The 24201-nt window shown below is 36.0% G+C and overlaps 1 protein-coding gene and 1 long non-coding RNA gene across 3 annotated transcripts in view; both read left to right on the top strand.

Annotated features, from left to right (window-relative positions):
- LOC143256124 (exocyst complex component 6-like) overlaps positions 1 to 24201 on the top strand; it is a 415504-nt gene that overhangs the window by 373768 nt on the left and 17535 nt on the right. The window lies entirely within an intron of this gene.
- LOC143256126 (uncharacterized) overlaps positions 1 to 24201 on the top strand; it is a 265056-nt gene that overhangs the window by 150934 nt on the left and 89921 nt on the right. The gene's annotated exons all lie outside the window — the stretch shown is intronic.

Genomic DNA, 24201 nt, shown 5'->3' on the forward strand with positions numbered 1-24201 from the left:
CTGAGTTGTTTTAGGGAAAAGTAACTTTTCAGAAACGAGCAGTGTACTCATTGTATTCACACTGTACGAAGAAAGTTTCCCGAAATTACATATTGGATCAACATTTAGCAATAACGTTTTAAAGAAGAGCTAACACTAACTTCGGTTCACTTACTGGCAAATAAAATGGTTTCTGGGGCGTATATGTGCGCGAGATCATAACAAAAATACTTTTAATTCGTTGATATACATTTAAGATATGCTACAGTTAGCTTAAGTTATTTCTGATGATCCTAGGCTTAGGAGAACATGGAATTTGTTAAGGGTAAGTGATAGAACACCCTAGAGATACAAGTCGACACTGAATCAACCGAGTCACTGATTGAACAGTGATCCGAGTATAGCAGAGAAGGGTAGAACTTATTTCTTTCCTAACCAGATTTGAGATTCACAAACAGCGTTCGAAATCTAGATGTTTGGTTATCTCTTTGTTTGTCAGATTAAAACAATAACTATCGTTCGTGTAAAGTTGAAACTCGCATGATTAAAAGGAAATCTTTCCCAGAATAGAGGAAGCGTTGTCAGTTCATATATACACTCAATCATAAGTTGGATACAACTAGTATGGCTATTAAAATAGAAAACTTTAGATACACATCGGGAATTGGCTATTAGGCAACGATGAAGTTCGCTCTTCACAAATATGCTTCTGATACACAACTCACTTTTGTACATGCTTAAATACACAGTCGTTTTCCTATAGTGAGAGAAATTGTTGACGAAACTGGATTCGTGTTTATAATTTCATCGTGTGAAAATCTTATTTTGAGATTGGAATAAACTTGAAGGTGTGGTTAGTTTTATCATCATAAACTCTTTGCTTGATTTTGAGTTTACGTAAATTACCGTTTTATGGAACGTGTTGTTTGTGGACAATTAAAAAAATGTTTTAAATTTGATCAAACAAAATAATAAATTTGTAAGAATACCCAAGTCTGGCGTAGCCTATATGGTGTTAGACTGCAGACCGATGACCGATGGTTCCGTGATACAAGACATGATGCCTGTGAACACGCTCAACATTTTCAGCTGTGGATGTATCATACAGTTAACAGTAACTTCCGTTATTCAGTACAAAGAACTGAACAAAGCCCTTGTGGCGGCGGTTGTTGTAGATTTGTCGTTATTTGAAAATTAGTGACATAGTTTCTGACCTGGTCATCTAGTCCATCTACTCACGAGGTAGGTATCTAACGTGTATACTTTCAAAAACTAAAGCTTCAGTACACGTTTTAAGGAATACTGACTTATTTCATTAATATGGAGAGAGACGAAATCAGTCATACATTTCACAACTTTAAGAAACATGGACCATTGATCGTGTTTTATTCAGGAACCAGAAAGAGTTCCAATAACTTTGGTGTTTCTATTCCAATAAAATCAAAGTTTGTACAGGTAGTAGGGACATAAACAGAGAGGAAAACATCTATGACTGTTAACCTCACATCATACCAGAGGTTGTCTTCTTTTAGTTCCTGATATATAGGATACAAATAACTTTTTATCTTCTTTATGAAGGCTACCTTCTGCTGAATGTCATCTGTTATGTTGTACATCTATGTAAGCTGAATACGTTCACCAACAGCCCAAAGAGCCATCTGTGGGACCACAAATGACCTATCCGGTTTCATTGAGTATTTCACTTGCATGGTTTCGAAACACAATACTGATAAGACCCAGGAAATTGTCAACTAGAACAGTAAGACAAACAGTCAACCTTTTCTTATTGCTGTCTATGGAATTTTTTTTATCGCTGATATCTATATATCTATGTGTGTGTGGCTTATTGTGTTACCAACAGTTACAGGCGATCCCACTTGATTATAGAAGTACATTATGCAAATATAATAATAAGTTGGAAAACAACGGTTTATGATCATAATGAAGCGGTTTATTTTTTGGTGAATTATACGACACGTTTCGACAGAACACTGGTTTGTTTTCTTTAGGCAAGATCTGTAGGATTCTAGCGCATTATACAGTCTATATACAATAGTCACTGTGCAGTTTTCTCTGTTAATAAATTTTTTAATGTACAGTGACTCTCCGAACACCCTGTAGTATAAAATATTAATATCAATAAGTTGCACGTGTTCTTAATATACTAACAACTTCAAGTTGAAAAATGCCACGGATCATATCCTAAGAAGACAAACCAAAGTTGTGTAAAAACGTTTAGTATATTTTCTAAAATATGTATCACCTAATGGTTCTTTTAATCGTTTTTGCCAACTTATTACTAGGCCCGGCATGGCCAGGTGGTTAAAGCACTCGACTCGTAATCTGAAGATCGCGAGTTGGAATCCCCGTCACTCTAGACATGCTCGTCCTTTCAGCCGTGGGGACGTTATAATGTGACGGTCAATCCCTTTTTTTAAATGCCCCCCGCTAGTACAGCGGTAAGTTTACGAATTTACAATGCTAAATTCAGGGGTTCTATTCCCCTCGGTGGGCTCAGCAGATAGCCTGTTGTGGCTTTGCTATAAGAAAAACACACACTTATTACCATAAGCTATCTTTTACTACCCAAATTAAAAACACTGTTTGAAAATACATTAAAACTGAAATCGAAATGGAATTGTAGTGAAATTTTATTTAACATTAAGACCAAGTTCGCAGGCCTACGTAAGGCTTTTGGAGAAAAAAAGATTAAGCCAGATCCACGACGACTGCAGTATGTTAAATACATGTACATGTAATTTTCTGTTTTTTTATTAACTGTAGCTCTAAAATTATCGTTTCATTATTGTACATAAATCTGAATTCCGAGATTGATTCTGACTTCTATTCTATTGTTTATATTATTATGCCTTAAAGAGATAATTAGCATATTAATCATTTTGACATTATCTTTGTAATCCCTTTAATAATTAGATATCTTAATAGTTCCTATATTAAGCGTACATATCGGGTGCATAAAATATATTCAAATTAAACTCATAAGCTACGGCTTCTAGATACACCAGAATCCCATTAACCTTATAAGTTATGGCTTCTAGATACACCAGAATCCCATTAACCTTATAAGTTATGGCTTCTAGATACACCAGAATCCCATTAACCTTATAAGTTATGGCTTCTAGATACACCAGAATCCCATTAACCTTATAAGTTATGGCTTCTAGATACACCAGAATCCCATTAACCTTATAAGTTATGGCTTCTAGATACACCAGAATCCAATTAACCTTTTAAGTTATGGCTTCTAGATACACCAGAATCGCACAACTCAATACTATCAGCAACTTAAACCTCTCTAACCATTTTCTTAATCGTATGTGTTTTGTACGTCACACCTGACTTATTGGATAGTATAAATTGTTGAGATAACAAGAGTCTATTAATTATGAAAATTTGAAGAAAATTAAAACAATCACTTATCAGAAATAGTAAAATTTAAACTATTTATAGATAGTATTGGTATGCTCATTGTTTAAGTTTATTTATATATATATTTACTTTGGAGAAGTAAACGTCTTGTTATCTCGCCACACAGAATTTTGAAAATCACCGAAAAAAAAAAAGAAAACGAAAACGTTTCATGTTCACGTTTCATGTTTTTCATGTTTTCATTAAACTGACGTTTCATGTTTTTCATTGAACTGACGTTTCATGTTTTTCATTAAATTTGTGGCTAATTTTCTTGAAGAATAAAAAGAAGTGATTAACAAAATCAAATAAATTTATGGTATCTAAGAAACGTTCTAGAACATAAATAACACATATGGTTATTCACAAGTAACGCCCCCTACAGGAGTATACGTAATGAACAAACTGTAGCACCTTAAATGTGTCACGTCTCACCCACCTATCAAAAGCACGGAACTAACCAGGCCATCTGTGATGCCATAACTCATCACTTAATGTGTACTTCCACAGTAGGTGGGGGGAGTTTTGAATATGTTTCTATTACATTTTTTTTTTCATACAGGCAGAAAAGCTCAGCATCTAAGGTAAGAAGTTTTCAGACTTAAGAGGAGCACTTAATGAAGCACTTAATGACCGGAATACGAGTGTCATCCTGTATTCATGAAAAAACAACAGAGATGCACAGCTACATCTCTGAAAATGACAACCGACAGACGCGTCTTTTCTGAGAGTTTTAACTTCATTAACCATTTACAGCTCTGGTCAGTTTTGTCAAGAGCATTTATAGACCCACCAGGAAAATTTCTCCAACCTTCCTGACCTCTCGGTTGATCTGGCTCTAGCAAGAGCCTTCGAACTTTGTAGCTTTCACTGAGGAAAAATTACAAATTTGGTGCCATAAAATGAAGTGCCTGGTAAGAACATTTCACTAAAAATTTTAAAATATTGTAGACGTATAGAAATATAAATTTATAATATGAACTGCTTACTTAGCGCTATTATATCCAACACTACTATTATACTAAACAGGAACCATAACGTTCTACTAGAACTGTTAGGTTTCAGTTTTGGTTTTGCTTGTTCATTTTAAACACATCCTCTACATATTCCAAGTTTTATTCACTTTAACTGTCAACATTACAAAGAGTCTTACAGAGAGATTCATAATAAACTATACGATGTTTCGTTGTTTATCTATATCTTTAGACAAATGTTACAACAGTCAGTCATTGTTGTAGTTCAATGTTTATCTATATCTTTAGACAAGTGTTACAACAGTCAGTCATTGTTGTAGTTCAGTGTTTGTCTATATCTCTAGAGAAGTCAGTCATTGTTGTACAACATTCAGTCGTTGTTGTAGTTCAATGTTTATCTACATCTTTAGAGAAGTGTTACAACATTCAGTCGTTGTTGCAGTTCAATGTTTATCTCTATATTTAGAGAAGTGTTGCAACAGTCAGTCATTGTCCGTAGTTCAATGTTTATCTATATATTTACAGAATTATTGGTACATTTAGTAAATATATAGAAAACACACACCATCAACGTAAAGATACGTAAAATTAAAATTATCCGAGTAAAACCACATTATGGTAACGCTTGTAATTTGTAAATATTAGTTAAACTAAATTATCAATTTTCAAACATTGTGTTATTATAATTATCAGTTCATGTTAGTGACTGTCTTGTCTTTTCCAAAGTTCAAGGGATTTTCTATACCCTGAACAATGAGTATTTTACGTTGTTCTTGTTGTTTCCAATTTAGCGGGCCCGGCGTGTCGCGCGTGTTAAGTCGTGCGACTCGTAATCTGAGGGCGGCGGGTTCGCATCCCCGTCGCGCCAAATATGCTCCCTTTTTCAGCCGTGGGGGCGTTATAATGTGACGGTCAATCCCACTACTCGTTGGTAAAAGAGTTAGCAGTGGGTGGTTATGACTAGCTGCCTTCCCTCTGGTCTTACACTGCTAAATTATGGACGGCTAGCACAGATAACCTATGAGTTGCTTTGTGCGAAATTAAAAAACAAACAAACAAACCAATTTAGCACAAAGCTACACAATAGGCTATCTCTGCTCTGCCCACCACTGGTATCGAAACCCGGTTTGTAGCGTTGTAAGTCCGTACACATACCACTGGGGGCAGTACTTTACGTCTTTACATCCACTGACCTTAATAATACTGTTAACACCTGCCCCACGAACCAGCACAGAATCTAATATGGAGTCTCTTCATAAACCGATCATGTCAGGTTATTTCGATAGATCTTAATGAATGAGGCTCGGAGAAACTTCTAAAACAACCAAAAGCAAAAACATAAAAATATGAATTATGAAATGTATATGAATTATGCAATAGTGGTACCACGCTGTGTGTTATACTATAATTTGTATATTTATTCTTTATTGGTGAAAGAACATTTTTTAATTTGATAATCGCTAGGAAAATCATCGTATCTATTAACGCATTGTGCCACCTGCTGCTATTTCAAGACAACATTTTTGGGGCTTCACTGTGGTGTTAGTTTCACAAAGTATTAAAACTAAGGATTTCGTATATATGATTCCAATCCATCTTTTTACAGGTAACGATACTGGTGTGCCCACTTTTATGTATCGCTGTCAATGCAGCAATCAATTAATAAATCTTTGATTGGTCAGTTGTATCGAATCGATTAGAATAGCTTTGAATAATTTCTCCATCTCATCTGGACCCACAGTTTAGCTTAATGGGTAGGCTTAACCCATGAGATTCACAACACCATCTAGAACATTTCAACCATGTTTTGTTTTCCCCTTTCAAGTTAACATTTCCATGTAAACACTGATAGTCTCGAGTATAGGTCATGGGTTTGATGTAATAACTTCGACTTCGAAGGAAATACCAAATGTTTTCTCTTTTATGTCCAATCAGAACAACCCAAACCTTTTCTGAAATGACTGTTTTTTATATCCACGTTAAGATTATGGATTGGATCATTGGCAGATATTAAAATACAGATATGTCTTCTCTTTTATATCTAATCAGAACAATCCAAACCTTTCTGGAATGACTGTTTTTTATATCCACGTTATGATTTCAGGTTCGATCGTTATCAGATGTTACAATACAGTGATGTCTTCTCTTTTATATCTCATCAGAACAACCCAAACTAAACACGAGATGGCAATATTTGAGTGACTTTCACACTTTGGATCGAGAAATCCGCCTTCTACTAAGTCAAAGGCCCAGAATGGTTCAGGTACTCGACTCGTAATCTGAGGGTCGCGGGTTCGAATCCCCGTCATACCAAACATACTCACCCTTCAAACGTGGGGGCATTATAATGTGACGGTCAATACACTATTTGTTGTTAAAAGGTAGCTCGAGAGTTTGCTGTGGGTGGAGATAACTAACTGTTTTTCCTCTAGTCTTATACTGCTATATTAGGGACGGCTAGCGCAGATAGCCCTCGTGTTGCTTAGCGCGAAATTCAAAAACAAACAGACAAAGTAAATCAAGTATCAGTTTCATCTGATATTAGAAGTTTTTTCAATTCTTCTCACATCAACATGAGAAAAAAATTCATCAGCTCAGCAACGATGGATATATTTAATGTTGTTGTTCTTTCATATTAACGTCAGCGTAAGAAATAGGAGAAAGTAATATTTTGTGGGGAAATATAAGTACTTGTAATTTTTATTTGTTTATAATACTTTTTACCCTGCCTGCGCGGTACACACAAGAAAACTGGTTGTTGTACCTAATAAAATCTTATCTGCGCTTCTACTGTACAGTTTCAGTTATAATCGGATTACGAATTTCATTTTTTTTTTGTGCTCTGCGTTTGTTCTACCTCACTAGATTAATTCGGATACGATCCAATTTTTTCTTGGGATGTACTTGTAGAGGGATGGGTGTGTGGGGGAACAGAGGGATTAGTTAGTGTCTTAGGCATCATAAGAAACAACACGAAATAGCTGGAGCTATAAGAGAAAGAACGACCTAAGATGGCTGCCACCTGTAAAGTATCCTCTGTCTGATCAATACGACAACGTTACACTCAGATCAGTAGAATGTTCTTGAATGTTTCTACTCATAACAAGAGAAATCTAACATTTAAGTACCGTCATATGCTCTCACTCGACCCATATGAGGTTTATAAGGTTAAAATTTGAAGTTCCAGTCGATGAACACAGAATAGATAGCCTATTGTATAGCTCTGCAATTACCAAGAAATAACTACAATAGTGACAATAATAATACCACTATAATATATTCACGTGTTAACATGAATTTCTGGGTTACAGATTTCTCGTTTTAGTTGGTGCGACCTCTACGCCAAAGTATTTTTTATTGTATTGTTGATATGCGTCTCAGAATAAAGGTCTTGGAGCCTAGTTGTAGTTAGGAGTGAATCATCACAATGGACAATATGCCAAGAGTACTTTAGTGCCAGAAAAATATCCATAAACATCAGTATATATAAACTATTTTAAACAATCGTATTGTTGAGAACTCAGATTTGGAACGAATTCCCTCAGCTGCAAGTAGGTGGCGCCAGTAAACACATCATGAAGCTTTTCTGTGGGGTAGGTGTATATATATCAGGCTTAGAAGGTGCGAGAGAGACTGTCGAATAGAGAATAACTTTGCACAAACGTCATCACAAGGGTAGGAAATCTGGTGTTCTGTGTCCACCACAACAGGTGATACACGAGTGAGGTTTATTATCAGGTTTATTAATCTCATGGCCTGGCATAAATTTTTAAAACAAATGATCTTCTTAAATGTTAAGTAACTCCCTTAGTGGCTGTAAGGGTTAGTATATTTGGTGCGACGGGGATTCGAACCCGTGGTTTACGAGTCGAACGCCTTAACCCACCTGACCTTATAGAGATTTTCTTTTCAACTAAATTAAGTTGATATGAGCCAGTAAGTTTCGTTTGAAAACATTTAGTTAAGTATATTGGTGAAAGTGGAAGAAAGATTCTTATTCCAGTCATGAACTTGTACTTCGTGTTTTATAATTAATTTATGACTCTACTGTTATCATGCAATACACATTTTACAATGTTCTTCATTGTGACCAAATTTGTTTTAAAAAGTACAGTTTTCTTTCATTGTTTCATGTTTAACTATATGGTGTAAGGAAGCAACATTGACCACGATATAATATTTCACATCGTTCGTATGTCATTTGAATAAATGATTAGAGACACATAGTGTTCTAATAAGTAGTTTTAAAATATAAAACACATTATTATACTTGTGTTGTGAATTGTTTGTATATTTCTTTTATCATCCAGTAAGTAAAGTACCACTGGCCTTGTTATTTGAACAATAAATACAGATGCGAGGAATGTGAGAAAAGTATCACCTCTTGTCTATTGTTGACTTTGTTCTTTCGAGGACTAGCCTGCAATGTGAGAAAGACACAGATGAACTGTACAAAGAGATGGGTCGATATGCAAATAATTAAACATGTTAAAAGATAGAAATAAATACAGTTTCATAATATCTTATTATAAATGGAGCTGAAAGTTCATTCTCAATCCCATATCTAAAGGTTTTCTTGATAATTTGTATAGTAAATCTACTTACACTCATGAAATACTATTCAGTAGTGGTATAGATATGTCTCGTATATGATGATTTTTTAAAGATAAATTTTTGATATAATTAGATTATGAAACATTAAAGTTCTTAATATAATTGTAAAATAATAAAATGGTCCCGGGTGCATAACAAAAATATTCATCCCTGGATATTAATTACTAAAACAGTGATTTGTTTTGTTGTTGTTTTTTAAATTTTGCGCAAAGCTACATAATGATTATCTGCGCTTGCCGTAGATCAACGATGTTATCTCTTATGTAACATTTAAGTTATGTCGTAGATAAGTGATGCCATCTCTTGTGTAACATCCAAAGTTATGTCGTAGATAGGTGATGTCATCTCTTGTGTTAACATTTAAAGTTATGTCGTAGATAAGTAATGTTATCTTTTATGTAACATTTAAAGTTATATGTAATACTTCATATTGTGTAACAACCCTAATGCCTGCTGCTTACATAAGACATATATGGAAAAAAATTGTTCGAACATTTCCTATACATAAGCAAGATATATATAAAAGAACAATGTATAATGTTGTATTTGTGAGAATATAATATACAAATTTGTTAAAAATATAATATATAATGTCGTTGAAACTTAATACCTGTAAAGTCATTGAAAACATAACGTATTTCTCAGTCTACGAAGTGTATAAACATAGTTTATGCATATATATGCTTGCTGTCATAGGAGAATATATACCCATTGTTATAATATTTACAAAGTTAAAAATACAAGAGGCTTAGACTGATACAAAAGGTTAATAATTTTCTCATATCTACCTTTGTTGTAGACACCATAATTTTCCTAATGTTGAATAAAACCTTTAAGGTTTTTTCTCCATTGTATTTTTAAATTAAAAAATAACTTACCTTATAAGGATGGAAACGAGAAACAACGTTACGATACTCGTGACCGCGAGGAACTGCTCAGAAACTCAAATTCGATCTTATATTTCACCAAGAAGGAAGGTGGGAATACAGAAACCTCGTCCAATCGCAGCCCCTGTTGGCAGCTTTCTAGCATTACAGCAGTATTACGGGTGATTGTGAGCATCTTGTGACTCTACACATCATGGTATCAAAGTGTACTGAATCTGTCACTCGTGTGATCGAGTCTTCAGTAGAATGATGGTCATAATTATAATTGTATTCATAAACTCAAATAAATATAAAGAACATCTCATGAATCTATATAATTATTGTATATCATGGAATTATTTTATTGAATATTTTCGCAGATAGCCCTCTCATAGCTTTGCGTGAAATTCATAACAAACAAATCCTTTGAGATCGTATAGCAGGATCTGACTGTCACTCTTATAATACATCCAAAGTTCAAAAGTGCGGAGCGTGTTTTTTATTTTGATTTTGATGATAACTGAACGTGAGCCACGGAACCTCCAATCTAGCACATTAATCTCAGGTCCAAGCTTGACCCATGAACTTAAGTAAAACACGTGTATTGTAAAGCAGTAACTGCAGAAAGTGGGAACATGTGTCACAGAAGCAATTGTCTTTTTGTGTGTGTGTGTGTGAATTTAATGAACATTTAAGTGGAATATGGCGAGTTTTATTCACCAATAGAAGTTGTCAAGGATGATCTATATTTATTTCCTCCTGATAAAGAAACGTGAAATGAGTCATAGAAAGTTTAACAAGTAAATAACTGGTGAGAAAAATAATTTCGTGAGTTCACAAGATTCTTTGTTCATAATTACATAAAAATAACACATGGTGGATAAAATGTCGTTCACGGTTCGAATTTAGTTTGTTTTGAATTTCGCGCAAAGCTACACGAGGACTATCTACGCCAGCCTCCCTAATTTAGTAGTGTAAGACTAGAAGGAAGGCAGCTTGTTATCATTACCCGCCGCCAACTCTTTGGCTACTCTTTTCCCAACGAATAGTGGGATTTACCGTCACATTATAACGCCTCAATGGCTAAATATGTTTGGTGTGACGGTGATTGGAACCCGCAACCCTCGGATTGCGAGTCGAATATCTTAACCACATAGTCATGCCGGGCCACACGGTTCAAGTATCTTGATCGTATTAATTAATCCAATCTAATGCTGATGTCATTAATTTGTCTTTGTACTCAACCAATCATCAACATCTAAATAAATACGCGCGTGTCTAGAACTTGATACTGATGTTAAATAGCACTAAAACATAAATATATTAGTATCAATTATTTCAAATAATGGAGTCAGGAAAAAGAACCAGAAGAAAAAAAGTTAATTCGATAAAAAATACAACATTTCAAAGTCATCTTTCTCTATTAATAACCATACTGGGTGTCAAACATCAATAATTATTTTGTTCTTCGCTGGTACAGCAGTAAGTCTACGGATTCACAACGCTAAAATCAAGGGTTCGATTTCCCTCGGTGGACTCAGCAGATAGCCCGATGTGGCTTTACCATAAGAAAACACACACACATAATTATTTTTTACTCACTATCCCGTGTCTCTGTTTATGAAGCTGGTGGCAGGATATTTATTTATTCCGTTAGATCACGAGAATACATCTGAGGGGATCATAAATTTACATAATCTTCCGCAATATTAATAATATTTGTACGTCGTTGCTGGGGAAGCTGGTATCAGTTTCATAATTCCTACATATTTACTCAAAATAGACGTGATCACCTAGAAGATGAATTAGTGTTTTATTGTAACTAACTATTTGTAGCTACACTAAACGATAGAAGGAATAATATATGAAGTAAACACAACTGGAACAAAAATACTATAATTCATTGTGTGTGTGATTGTCTAATAACGTTATTATGGACAGAACATAAAAAATGATTTTGTCTTATTTTAAATTTGCCCTCTACGTTTTGCTGATTAAATTTCTGTGATTTACGATAATTTGATATAGTTGATTCATATTTAAATTAGGTGTTTTAAAGTAACTCAAATTAATTCCCTCATCGTGAACCTTCGAAAAAATATCCAGTTCCAAATGAGATAGAAGATTTACTATTCTTTGTAAGTTTGTAAAACTTTTCTATATAAGTCATCATTTGTAATAACCGTTATTGTAAGTTGTATTATTGTCTGAAATTTAAAATATATGTGTTTTGAAAAAGAAAATTGTGTGTATCAATCTTGTTAGCAAATACCGAAATTTGGATACGTATCGACATTTATTTAACGTCTAAATATAAATTATAAATTCATTCAGGTTTAGGCCTATTTGAAATTGTAACACCACACATTTTCAATGATCATAACGAAACGTAAGCGAGGAAAGCAATTGATAAAAATGAAATGGGACACTGATGTTATAGACAGCAAGAAATGATTTGCCACATGTATAAACTGAAACCAACCCAAATTTCTTTGAGGTGTAATTTGATTGTTGTTAAGGTCAAAACTACACAATAGACCATCTGTATTATACCAATCACAGGTATCGAAACAAAAAGTTAACCTTATAAGCCTGCAAACTTACCGGTGAAAAACTGGCGTTATTTCTGAGATCAAAAGCCAACAAAATCTCATAACTTTAGAAATATACACAAATATGTTGTTTCTAAAGGAAGATTATAAACTTATGAGGTTCGTAACGTTGATTATATCCACAGATAATATAACTATTATTGTTATTATTTGTTTGATTTTTTACATTTTGTTAGGTCCAGTATATTTCATAGAATAGAACTTATGAACTCATTTATAGAGATTTCAAAGCATCAGGATTTTTGTTTTAGGTTCAATATTTAGTTATCGAATATCATGTAGGTAAGGTTATAAAGCTAACCAAAATTTCAGATTCATCATGTCGCTCCACTGATAACGTGGAGTTCGCCAAATGTGTTCGCTCTTTCTGCAATGGGGACGTTATAAACCTTCAATAAATCCCACTATTTTCTGGTAAAAGAGTAGCTCAAGAGTTAATGGCGGGTGGTAATGATTAGCTACCTTTCTTCTAGTCTTACATTGCTAAATTAAAGAGGGCTAGCGCAGATAGCCCTCGTGTAGCTTTGCGCGCAAATTTAGACCTTTTACTCAGTAACTTTATTACATCATTGAACAGAATATATAAATATATATATGTTTTAAAAAATAACTTTAATGGTAGTCCAGTGGCACAGCGATATGTCTGTAGACTTACAACGATAAAATCTATATTTCGATACCCGTAGTGGTCAGATCATCTGTAGCTTTGTGCTTAACTTCAAACATATAGCGTGTCCATGGAGCGCTAACAAAGGCTGTTTTTCATACTTTTTCACAATCATGCTAGAATGGCTTTCAATTTAATGATTCTGAAAACACATTCATTGTCAAGCTAGCGTTCACGTTTTTGTGAAATTGTAATCGTTAATTCATCAGAACGCACCCGATCGTCGGGCTGCGACGATTACAGACTTTTGTAACCGGTTAATCGTACTATATTGCCCAGCCCTCAAAAGTTCGCTCCTGTCTTGGAAAAAGAACGATTTTTCTGACACCAACAGAAGAGGAGAGACCCGGATGATCACCCCACCGGAAGTTTGCTGTGTGTTATGCGAAATTGCGAACTGCAGATCCATGAACTTTTTTTGCTGGACTGTCCTCAGTGTCCTGACCAGGTGGCAGACTACCGGCAGGTGGTCATTGAAAGCTGTTATTCATGTTCGAAATGATAACACAACAACTATTCAAAAAACACAACATATTTTATTAAAAAAACACGATATTCATTATTGCACAATTATATCAACCAAATGAACCAATATGAATTCTTTACAGAAAACTAATATAGACCTTGTACGGAAGCAATTTTGCTTTTACTTGTTTGTTTGTTTTGTTTTTGAATTTCGCACAAAGATACTCGAGGGCTATCTGCCCCATCCGTCCCTAATTTAGCAGTGTAAGGCTAGAGGGAAGGCAGCTAGCCATCACCACCCACCGCCAACTCTTGGGCTACTCTTTACCAACGAATAGTGGGATTGACCGTCACATTATAACGCCCCACGACTGAAAGGGCGAGCATGTTTGGCGCGACCGGGATGCGAACCCGCGACCCTCAGATTACGAGTCGCACGCCTTAACACGCTTGGCCATGCCGGGCCTTTACTTTTACACCAGATTAATTCAGAATTAATATTCTGAATTACCAATATGACTGGCTATTGCAAACCAAGCATTCACAAAGAAGTCCTATTAATATTAATTGAAAACGTTCCTGAAAAAAATAAAACAATAAAACAGCAACAGTCGTCTGGCATAAACTCATCAATTGCCATGAACATTTAGAACAAAAAAAAATAATTATGCTCATCACTGGAACTTAAATTATTGTCATGAGAGCTCCGGGTTCTTTTCAGATTGTCAGATTTCACGGTTGTAGATCCACCAAGGGCGGCAGCCAGAGGCCGAGCTGGTCTTTCTGGGAAAGTGAAGTTCTTGCGCAGAAAAGTTATTTTATCCAGATTTTCTGGGTCCAGACTGCATCTGAGTTTTGACATTGTTAGTCCTGAAGCAGAGAATGTCCTCTCGGATGAAATTTCAGTCGCCGGGATACACAAAATCTTCTCAGCTAATGCAGCTAACCTCGGATATTTGTTCTCTTGAAACCTCCACCAGCCTAGTGGATCAGAGGAGGAGATCGGATCAGATAGATATGCTTCCAATTCGAGCTCAATGGATACATAGGGACGATTGGATGGTGATTAGGCTATATCACCTTGAATACAGTCAAACAGGCTCTCTGTCGTGGGTGGCTCCACTGGTTCTTGTGTGAGCAAAATGTTTGGGCTTTCCTGTTCGTGGGTGGCGTCTTGCTCAGATATGCTCTCACGGAGTAGTTGTTCCTTCAGATAATCCTCTACCCTCTCTCTCAGGTCATAGGGAAGGAAACTCAGCCGTTTGTAGCGAGGGTCCAATATTGCAGCGAGGGACCACAATCCTGGTTCAGTGGTCGGAACCCCGGAGTTGTCTACCTGAAATCGAGTCATCATTCCCTGCACGATTCTTGCTTTCAGCGTTGTCAACACATCTGCTTTCCTGCCATCCATTTTTTGAAGTCCCTGAGAACCCTAACCTTCATGTAACCTGGTCAGTATATGCTTGAGTACAGTGTAAATGCTGCTCGATGTGGGAATTTTCTCCTTTGTCAGTAGCTCGGTCGCCGGTGCAAGAGGCTTGAGGACCTCTACTGCTCCTTCCATCACACTCCACATGGCATCGTCAAAAACCAAGCTGGCACGATCTTTCGCTTTTGTTTTGCTTTCATCGTAGAGCACTACCATAACAGGCACACGGAGGTGAAGAAGTCGCGTTAACATCTGATATGTGGAATTCCACTTTGTGGCAACTTCTTGTATGAGCATACGAGGTTCAACGCCGATTTTTTTTGTTTGGTGGTCGTGCAAGGCTTGGGTAGCTACAGTGGACCGGTCGAAGTGGCTCACTCAACGTCTGGCTGGAGCAAGAACGTTGGCGATGTTTGGTTCCTTAAGAGCATCAGTGATAGCCAGCTGTAAGCTATGTGAGAAACAAAAGATATGTTCTAATTTGGCCTCCTTCACAGCGACTTTCATGTTGGACGCATTGTCCGTGACTAGGGCAGAGATAGTATCAAGCCCAAACTCCGCAGCAATATCTGTGACATGTTGTGCTATGTTCACCCCTGTATGGCGGTCATCTATTGCCCGAGTAGCAACAACTTTGGTCTTGGCTTCCCACTCCGCAGTCACAAAATGGCAAGTAAGTGTAATGAACGGCTTCATCTTCAAGTTGGTCTACAGGTCAGTTGTTACAGCAACTGTTTTCCCTGACATTTCTTCCACAACTTCTGCTTTGCACTCTTGATATGCTGAGGCTAAGTAGCTATTTCCTGTCGGCATACGAATGTATGCCAGCCTTTTAAAGACGTTTGTCGTTTTCCAGCCACAGGCTCATCTTTTTCACTCAAATCTAAATCTGTCAAGTCAAAATGATCCCAGATAATAAATCTCCGACCACTTTCTAAGCCAGATGACATCGTGCGTTCATTAGCCGTTCAAGTAATCAGATATCAAAACAGGAATTTGCGCGTGACGGCCGCACCAAACGTTAACAAAAACTCTAAAGGTCAACAACAACAACAACGAAAATTCAACCAAACAAAAAGGCAAGCAGTTCGTAAAATCACGATAGGCAAACATACCGATGTCAAGGTCAAATAATGGAATATTTACATGTCGACAATCGTATTGTTTCCCCTCGTTTATTTTTCTCGGAAAAAAATCTTAGATTAATCGGTTAGGAAATCCGTAACCGGTTAAGAGCAGTAACCGAACCGTAACCGATTAATCGTGTAATCGTCACGGCCCTACCTTTCAGCCGTGGAGGCGTTATAATGCGACGGTCAATTCTACTATTTGTTGGTAAAAGAGTAGCCCAAAAGTTGGCTGTGGGTGCTGATGACCAGCTGCCTTCCCTCTAGTCTTACACTGCTAAATCAGGAACGACTGGCGCAGATAGCCCTCGAGTAGCTTTGTGCGAAATTCAAAAAACAAACAAACAAGCATGAGTATTTTTAGTTATTAATAAGTTCATTTAAACAACTTCGACCTACTTTTATGCGGATGAACACACTGTCATCTACAAATGATTGTTAAGTGTGTCCTTTTCTTATAGCAAAATTACATCAGGCTATTTGCTGAGCTCACCGAGGAGAAACAAACCGCTGATTTTAACCTTGTAAATGCACAGACTTACCGCTGTACTAGCGGTGGTGCTCCATTATAGTATGAAAATTGATAGTTACAGTAGATGGAAGCCCGGCATGGCAAGTGTGCTGAGGCGTTCGACACGTAATCCGAGGATCGGGGGTTCGAATCCCGGTCGCACCAAACATGCTCGCCCTCCCAGCCGTGGGGGCGTATTAATGTTACGGTCAATCCCATTATTCGTTGGTAAAAGAGTAGCCCAAGAGTTGGCAGTGGATGGTGATGACTAGCTACCTTCCCTCTAGTCTTACACTGCTAAATTACGGACGGCTAGCACAGATAGCTCTCAAGTAGATTTGTGCGATATTCAAAACAAACAAACAATACAGTGGATGGTGGTTCAGAGTTATATTAGTTATTTTGAATAACTGGTTGGGTCCCTTCACTCTGATATTACTTGTCTGCTGGGCTAATAATTATTTCCTTACCTTCATATTTGGGGCTGGAATGCCAATTTCAGGAGGTAAGATTATCTTACTTACTCCATATGGTGATATGTTATTATTTTGAGTTCTTCTTCTTCACTTTGGAGAGCAGTGACTTGCCCACAATTGTTTGCTGGTAGTAAAGGGTGATATAGATGTGGGTCGTTATGGGCTCGAACACCCACATCTCGCTGTCCTAATTTCAACTGATTTTGATTATTTTATTGCTCTTGAATTTCTTCATGTGAGACTGGAGAGTGGAAGTTAAAACTGACACTCAGTGTTTCCAACCACAATGTAGGTTCTACGTCATCAGTCACCTTCAAAATCTAGAGTACAGTTTATACAGTGGAGCCCCTCACTAACGACCCCCCTTACTAACGACTTCCCCTGTCATACGACCGGAAAATTTTTGACGGTACCCTGTTTGCATTAAATTGACCCCTCGTGGACGACTTCCCCTCAAACGCGACTAACGACCTACCAAATTGAACAATTTTGATTATTTTACCTCTCACTAACGACTAAGTGACATTATTATGTGGCATATTCTGTGAAGTTACATAGCGGTCTGCCTTCTCATTTATGGCATATTACAAAGGAGTTTAATTATTCCGTAGTTAAACAGTATTACGTAATCTACTTCAACAATAAATCTATTTCCAGTGCGTCGAATCGAAAAGAAGATTAATTTTCATTGGTAAATTAATCTTATTCTCAATGCGCTCAGTGCGCTTATTCTATAGTACATAATGAATTAGGAACACTGAATCGGATTATTTAACAGACAGGATTAGTGTGCATAATATGAAGATTCCTCATAACACAGACTCATGTTTCACCAGAATGTCGAAGAGAAAGTTGCTTAACCTAGAAGAGAGAGTTTCCGTCATTAAACGACACGACAAAGGGGAAACTGCAATAAAAATCGCCACGGATCTTGGAGTTGGTAAAACCCAAATTCAGACAATCATTAAAGAGAAAGAAACAATTTTGAAAAAGTGGGAAACAGGCGAAAATCCAGAAAAAAAGCAGAACAAGAGAAGATGCCTATACGACGAGTTGGATGAGAAGGTGTGGCAGTGGTTTGTGAATACAAGATCCAGGAATCTACCGGGAAACTAATTCAAGAAAAAGCATTAACATTGGCGTCTCAGCTTGGCAATGAAGGCTTCTCTGCTAGCAATGGATGGTTAGATAGATTCGTAAAAAGGCATAATATCAAAGCAGCTATTCACTGTGGTGAAAGTGCTGAAGTTTCTCAAGAAGCAGTTGAAGATTGGACTAATCGTCTCCCATCATCTGTGAAGGCTATTCCCCTAATGACATATTTAACGCTGATGAGACTGGGATACAATACAGATCACTTCCAACGAAATCAATGGTCAGAAGGGAGAAACGACATCCGGTGTAAAGTTTCGAAAGAAAGAGTTACAGTAATGCTTTGCTGTAGCATGTCGGGAGAGAAAGTTCGGCCATTTGTTATTGGTCATAGTGCTAAGCCGCGTTGCTTTCGTAATTCTGATATGAATTCATTGGGTGTAGATTATTATCACAACCGAAAAGCCTGGATGACAATTCCCATATTTACCGAATGGGCAAAAAAATTTAACAACAAAATGAAACTTCAGAAACGCAATGTTCTGCTTTTTATCGACAACTGCACTGCTCATGTTGCAATCCCTCTATCTAATGTAAAAATCGTTTTACTTCCTCCTAATGCAACTTCTAAGCTACAGCCTTGTGACGCCGGAGTTATACAGACCGTCAAACTGCTGTATCGCAAAACATTCTTGAGACAACTTTTGTTTCACATGGATAACGACCAGACGGCTACAGGTCCCGAGTTGTGCAAAAAATCACTCTTCTGAACGCAATTGTGTGGTTACGCGTCGCTTGGCTTCGAGCTAAGACTTCCACAATTGAAAAGTGTTTCTTGAAATGCGGCTTTAACTTCTGTTTAGGCGAAGTGTCAAACGAAAGTGAAGACAATGTTTCAGAAAACCAATCTGACCCCGACTTTAGGCCTGTCTTGAATGTTGTAACTCTTGGCGAATATGTCAACTTCGACAACGAACTCCAGTTTGTGATGATTCAGTTTCTGACAATATTATCGCGTGTCCTGAAGAAATCGAGAGTGATGATGGTGAAGAATGTGACGACACAACTGTAGAGTCTTTCGAGCCAATTGACTGTGCCACTGCAATGTCATATGCAGAAAAACTTCTTACAGTTTGGTCTCAAACACGGCAAAATGGACATTGTAGATTGCATGGTAGCAGTGAGCAAAGACATTGAAACTGTACAATTTTCGAAGAAAAAACAAACAAAAATTAGTGATTTCTTTAAGAAAATGTAGTTTCTTATCGTATTTTAAGTCTGTATTTGATCATTTTTGTGCGTGTGTAGCATTTCTTCTACAGTGATTTCTTTATAAAAATGTATTTTATCATCGCATTTTAAGTCTGCATAAGCATTAGTGATTTAAGAAAATGTCTTTTATGATCGTATTTTAAGTCTGCATGAACATTAGTGATTTCTTTAGTTTACAAACGTATATACAGTCGGTATTTGAACACTTTGCCTATTATAAAAACGTACATAATTTAAATCTTGGTAACGAATTGGGTATCCACCCCTCACTAACGACTCCCACTCATTAACGACCTTTTTGTCGAGGTATTTTTGAAGTCGTTAGTGAGGGGCTCCACTGTATATCACATTATAGCCTGTATCCTGGGGATCCTTTTAATTGGTGCAGCGTCTTTAATTTTTGTTCGGATTTATTTTTGTGTTTATTACAAATATATGTTATACAATATATTAATTACAGAAATGTAAACTGATTTATTATCGATAAGTGTTATACCTATGAAACATTATAAATGCAAAATCTATGCCATTTGGTACAAATTAAATCTGCTCTATAGGTGCTTTACCCCTTTGTTTATTTTCGATGTTTCCCCATTAGTACAAAGATGGTGCAATGGGTGTATCTGTGGCTGCCTTCACGCTTACTGCAAACTTATTTTCTGGCATTCATAAGTGACCTTAGTAAGATATAGAAGTGAAAGCCATTGAGTCATTGTTTAAGTAACACATATTAACACATACCTTCATAAATATATTTATATGTTTTTCATACATATAAAAAAAATAGGTCTAAAATGTAAAATATTTTGTTTCTGAATTCTTTGGTACCATCTCTTTGTTTACTGTTAAATCATAGTGTATTGTTGTTTCTGCAATCATAAGATACTTTTAAAGTGAATCTCTTTCAGAAAACTACAAATCTAGTGTTATAATATGAAAAGATCAATGTTGACACACTCGTCTTGTTTTGATGTCTTCACTTGCTAGCAGCTCTTTACTCTGACATTAGTGACATGACCACCAATGGTGCCTGATAAATCTTCTTTCGGTCTGGTATCTGAGTTTCTACTAGCTAGTATGTTTGAAGAAAAAATATGGATATTAAATTTGGTTCCATTCTCCACATTGTATGCATTTATCTTTATTTAATTTGGGACATATCACATGCCCATCAATCACCTAATTAATTTATTAATATTTAATTAAATAAAGTATTACTCATATATTAATCACATCATTAATTAATCTTGTAATCAATAAATCTCCTGCAGTAACACCTCTGAATATCTGTACCACGCTCCAATCACTCCTGTTGATCCATTGTCCTTAAGTTGATTGGCGTGATTGTTTAACCATAGGCTTCCTTCAAGAAATCTGGCACCTTTTATTGATGAGCTTCTATGCTGAGCAATGGTTAACAACAATCTATAAAAGTTGTTATAGCATTTATACTGATCTGCTATCTTGTTAGTAATGGACTTCCATTCCTTCGCAACGTTACATATTTTATAAATGTCCTTGCAACCCCATGTCACCTTTGGTGGACTCCTGTTTCTAGTCAACTACCAGTTTTTGTTTTAAATAATAATATCTTCATCAGTATGTACAAAAATTATTTACACCATGTCCTTGTATTCTAAATAATTAATCTTTATTTTCAAATATCCACTTGTTGACTATAATTGATTTTCTACTTACTTTCTCACAGTACTATTATTTCTCAGTAAGTACCCCATGGGTTACAAGATTTGGTCATAACTTTAAAAATTGTCTACTTCTCATCAAAATCCACAGAGAATTCAATTAATATAGATCTCAATACAAATTATTATATTTATTAAACTTTGAAACTAACTTTATCATATCGCCAGATGCTTTTATTCTCCACCAGCTAACTTCACGTCTTCTCATTGACTAATTTTCTGATTTTCCGAGGGTCGCGGGTTCCCCATATATTCTCGCCCTCAGCATATAATATGACGATCAATCCCACTATTCATTGGTAAAAGAGTAGCCCAAGAGTTGGCGGTGGTTGGTGATGACGAGCTGCCTTCCCTCTCGTCTTACACTACTAAATTAGGGACGGCTAGCACAAAGCTACTCGAGGGCTATCAACGTGGTAAGTTTGTTTGTATAACGTGGTAAGTTTGTTTGTTTGCCACGTCATACAACTGAACTTAATTAATCACTATTATTTTTTTAAATCATTAAATATTAACTCACCAAATAAATTGAATAATAACTCTTAAACTAAACAGTTTTGTATATCCAAAAAATATTAATTACTAATTTGAAATCATTCTTTCCCCAACTTGTGTGTCTACAGTGAAGTTATAATTTATAAAGCTTTTGTAATAAATAATCATTTTCTTTGAAACAAACATGGATTTTTAAAGCGATAAAACAGGCAATTTTTAAATACTCTATAACTTTTTATTTTCTATTTACATACATTTTATTTTAATTTTTTTATCGATGTGAAGTTTGTGAAAGTCCGGGACAAGAAAACATAAATCGAGAGTCATTGTCTCTTATTAGTGAAGAAAATCGTCCGATCATAGAAGTTATTCTGTTGTTGTCTTGCATCTGGCTTTCTAATTCGGTTAAACACTAGTCAAAAAATTCTTGTGGATCTAACAATGTTTCAGGAGCTTACGTTTCTCAATTTGTCTGTCGACTCTAGTCCTCAGAACCCTCTGACTCTGAGGATTTCCTTTCGTTAAACAAATCTCGCAGTTCTTTGAAGTAGAGAGGTCTCATTGATTTGTATTTCGTAAATTTGTTGTGACGTCTACAAGGTGAAGGTACCTTCTTCCTTTCAGTTAACGGAGTTTCTGATATATATGAGATAATTGGTTTATATTTATGAGGCTGTGTTGTTATAAAATATTTGGCATGTGATCCTTCAAGACTTGTGATAATGTTTGTTATTTCACTTGAGGCATTGCTATTTTGGATGTCCTTCCTATTGGTGAAAACATTCGCCTTTGTTTCTTTCTAAAATAACAAGAATCAGGATAGGTTGATGTTAGTTATCATTATATAGAAATTACCTCTTGAAAATTAATACAATGAAACTACCGATAACTTGGCTATATAAATTTAGTGGACATCAATTCAAATACGTTTTCGAACAACACTTTTATTGAAATATCCAAATTCTGAGCAAACTAATTGACTCTATAAATTGATTTCTAATAAGTAAAAGGGAAGGGAATGTTTATCTTGTGCATGTCGAAATATTTACAACTTTACTTCTGGGAAAAACTCTGTAGAAAGTACGATATGTCTCCAGTACCAAACAGAACAAAGTGTAAACAATTACTGACAAGCGTTATTAGAAATTTGAGAATTTCAAAAATAATCAAACTAAAAAAGAAATTGAAATAAAAAAACGTTGGTACCAACAACTATACTTTTAAGAATGATAAATTGCGTGATGTATATTTTAATTTAGTTGCTGCAATTATCGAGAATTTTACTCTACGTTGTTTTGTTGTTGTTTTTTTATCAGAAAACTTCAAAACGGACAATCTGTGTCTGCTCACCAAGAGCATTAATACCAGACTTTTAGAGATATTAGTGTTCGGTCCTATTACTGGGCTCCACCAGATGTCCTTAATCTATGGATGCCTTTGTATTTAAAATTCGAATATTTTAATATTTGTTTGGAAACAGTTTAACATCGAGATGGCGCTGCGAAATTCATCAATATCGATATGAACTAAAGCGCAAAAGAATACAAACACGACAATAATAATGCTTCATAAAAGTAAAATAAAATACATTTTAACTCTATGTGGTGCGTAAATGAGTCCAGTGTTTTAATTAGAAAGTTTCTAGCTAGCATAAATGTAAACTTGTTAGAGAATTTCTACTGTTTAAAATTTTGGCATGACGAAAGGGGTGTTTGAACATCAGATAAGATACATCAAAGTTCTACAGTTATCGAAGCAAAGAAAATTTGGCAAATGCCGGTTTGTTAAACAGCAAAAGAAAATAAGCAAATATAAATGTCCCGGCATGGCCAGGTGGTTAAGGCGCTCGGCTCGTAATTCGAAGGTCGTGGGTTCGAATCCTCGTCACAACGAACATGCTCGCCCTTTCAGCCGTGGGAGCATTATAATGTGACGGTCAATCCCACTATTCGTTGGCAAAAGAATAGCTCAAGAGTTGGCGGTGGGTGGTGATGACTAGCTGCCCTCCCTCTAGTCTTACACAACTAAATTAGCAGTTGTAGTATATGAAGGATGGAAGTCCTCACATTATACATCATACGTATATATGTCTCTCTACTACTAAATGGAATGAGTACAACCCAACTTTACGAGGTAATGACTCATAAACAGAGTCATGCAGTACAAATCTATAGAATAAACATTTATTAAAGGTTTGGAGACGGCTTGAATGGTAATGAAGAATATAATGCTATTATATATAATGAATATAATGGTATTATATACTAGCGCAAGTGCTAGTCCCTTGGACGGAATTTACGTAACTTCATAATTAATGAAAAGTTATCTAACGACATGAATAATTGTCTCCCTTATATGTGACCAGATCAATGAAAACCATGAGATAAAATACTGATAAAACGCCTTCCTTTCCCCGTAGCGGGCTTAGAACCATAATTTGAAACAGCTTCTATCCAAGCGGAACCGTTTTAAAATGGTCATATAAGAAGC

Source organism: Tachypleus tridentatus, chromosome 7 (assembly GCF_004210375.1).
Source record: "Tachypleus tridentatus isolate NWPU-2018 chromosome 7, ASM421037v1, whole genome shotgun sequence".
Lineage (NCBI taxonomy): Eukaryota > Metazoa > Arthropoda > Merostomata > Xiphosura > Limulidae > Tachypleus > Tachypleus tridentatus.